Source organism: Camellia sinensis, chromosome 12, assembly GCF_055761805.1.
Source record: "Camellia sinensis isolate YWXY chromosome 12, ASM5576180v1, whole genome shotgun sequence".
In the NCBI taxonomy this organism is placed as follows: domain Eukaryota; kingdom Viridiplantae; phylum Streptophyta; class Magnoliopsida; order Ericales; family Theaceae; genus Camellia; species Camellia sinensis.
This window is the reverse complement of record NC_138972.1, coordinates 127068882-127071639: the sequence shown is the minus strand read 5'-3', so window position 1 is coordinate 127071639 and position 2758 is coordinate 127068882. Positions and strand designations below refer to the sequence as shown.

At 34.7% G+C, this 2758-nt stretch overlaps 1 long non-coding RNA gene across 1 annotated transcript; it reads left to right on the top strand.

The window, feature by feature from the left end:
• The first annotated feature begins 214 nt into the window (after positions 1 to 214).
• On the top strand, positions 215 to 1001 carry LOC114291126 (uncharacterized). Its single transcript, XR_003639293.2, has 3 exons — positions 215 to 362; positions 497 to 875; positions 957 to 1001. It is a non-coding gene; the product is annotated as an uncharacterized LOC114291126 (long non-coding RNA).
• The last annotated feature ends 1757 nt before the right edge of the window (positions 1002 to 2758 follow it).

Below are 2758 nucleotides of genomic sequence, written 5' to 3'. Positions count from 1 at the left end.
AGGAAAAGGAAAGGAAAAGGGAAAATATAGGTGAAATAACATAGTTTTGCACACATTTTCTCTTTTCATTTCTAAATCCCTCCCCAAAATCCATGACCTAAACACAGCGTAAGGGCTGAACATAGAAGCTTCATTATAGGATAATTTTTGAAAGTCTCATGTTAGATACATAGAAGCTTCATTATAGGATAATTTTGAATCTCTCATGTTACATTCTCAATGGGTGCAAAAAAATTCAAGCTCGTGTGATTTGCAGGTTATTATGCGTATTCAGAGTTTGAGTTTATTCACGAGGCTTTGTACCCGCTAGACACTCGCCCCACTCTGCATTTCCTTAGCTGCAAGAGTGGGAAAAGAATTATGTAAGAAAATGCAGCTGATATAGTATTTTCTATGGTATTATTAAATATGTTATGCAATGTAATCACAAAATCTAATTTATGCCAGTGAAGGCAGGGTAGAAAACAAAAATTCTGAACTCCTCTTATTGGTGCAGAGCTTGCGTACACCATGGCCGTGACTGAGCAGTGGGATGTTTATAGCTTTGGGGTGGTGGTTCTAGAAACAATAATGGGAAGGTATCCAAGCGAACTACTCTGTTCAGTGTCATCATCATCTGCTCAAAATAGTCTGCTGAAGGACCTATTAGATCCCTGCCTGTTGTCTGCTGTCAATCAACTGATTGCTCAAAATTTGGTTCTCTTAGCAACAATGGCAATGGCATGCTTAAGTCCCAATCCGAGATCTCAGCCTACAATGCTGCAGGTGTCTTGAGTGTTTCTTGTTCACAGACCACTGTTACCAAAGCCTCTGCAGGCATTACAATGTGGGAGCTGATGAATCAGGAGATATATAATTCCATGGACGAAAATTAGGTGAGGCTGATATATAATCCCAGATAGTGTATGGTTTATTCTAGTTTTTTATTCAGTTTAGTGAATGTTTATTTTGTGCAGAACTAGCCTACACAATGGTTGCAACTGAGAAGTGTGATGTTTGTACACAAGAATTTGTTATTTGAATATCATTACACAATAAGTAATCGTAGGCTCATATCTTTGTATTTAATAGTAAGAAAATTAGATGAGAAATTTGTATGTGTAGGATTTTTTATGTATAATTCCACAATTGTCCTCATTGAATGCATAATTCCACAATTGTCCCCTTGGATAGTTGTCATATTTATAGTTTTTATGGTCCACTTTTGTAAAACCACAAGCAAGAAATTTTCTTGTGAACAATTCTCTCTCTCTCTCTCTCTCTGATCTAACCCTGCAGCCACCTGAACATAGTTCCACTTGATGGATGGTTCCTGGATGCTGGTTGGTAACCCAACCACATGCAAATGGCAATGGCTCTGACTAGTAGAAACTCCCCCTTTTTTTTTTGGTCATATCCCAAATAATCAGAAACTGAAGATTTAGGTCTATTTATATCTCATTGTGAATCTGTCATGGACAGAAAGTGGAAAAATGACTCAAAATGCTTTTCCAAGTTGCTTCATTTCCGTTATAGAAAGATTGTGCCATTTCTTGACCATTTGTTTCTAAACATAATTCTCTTTGTTGTTCAACGGAGCTTTAGAATTAAATTCATGTATTGTTATTTATTTTTAGAATCAATTGTATACTCTAAAATAGTGTTTTTGTGGATATAATTGTTTAACATTGCTATTGGTTTTGTACCAGGGGGAAAAGATTGCCGTCGTTATTGGTGTTAACTTTGGTTTGTTCTTTGTGATGTTCAGGAGATAGTGATGTCACAGAAAAGATTGCCGTCGTTATTTTTTTATTTTTTGTAAGAGCATTTAAATATCCAATGTGCTGATTGAATTTTAGATTTTATTTTATTATTATTATTTTTTTAGGATTTGGGTGAATTTTATAATTTAAATATGCTTTTATGAACATGTACAGTTTAATTATTCTTTGTAAAATATTGAATTTGATGGTTTGATCAATTTTTATTTTTATTTTCTGTTATGATGTTTTTGTGAATGGAATGTAAATAATCAGCTCTTTTCACCGTCGGAAAAAATAGAAATTTTTAATATTTTTATTAATTTTGTTATAGGTTTTACTTTTTGCGACGATATTATACTGTCGCAAAAAATAGAAATTTTATTATTTAAAATAAAAATTTTATTATTTTTTAATATTTTTTGCGACGGCATTACACTGTCGCAAAAAATAGAAAATTTTATATTTTTTATACTTTTTGCGACGGTACCACACCGTCGCAAAAATAGTGTTTTTTTTGAAGAAAAAGACTATTAGCGACGGTATTTTTTGCCGTCTCAAATAACATTTTTAGCGACGGTAAAATAGGGCCGTCGCAAAAAAGTTAAGAAATTTCAAACGTTATTAGCGACTGCACGGTGCCGTCGCAAAAAGGTAAAAAATGCCGTCGCAAAACATTAGCGACGGCACTTACCGTCGCAAAAACTCTTTTGCAACCCCTGCAATTGCGACCCCCTCTTGTCGTCGCAAAAAGTCATTTTGCCGTCGCAAAAAGTATTAGCGACGGCATTAGGAGTATTAGCGACGGTATTTTACCGTCGCAAAAAGTCAATTTTTTTGTAGTGCTTTAGTCCAGTCCGATCTTTTAAGATCGGATTGGACGGTGTTGTTGGGCCTGTGGGGTTCATTACGAGTCTATTTTGATAATTCGAATCGTTTAATGTCTAGAACTCGTCGAGTACTATATGCCTATAAAAAATTACATTGATCGAATATCGATAGTTACGTGAACAAAACAG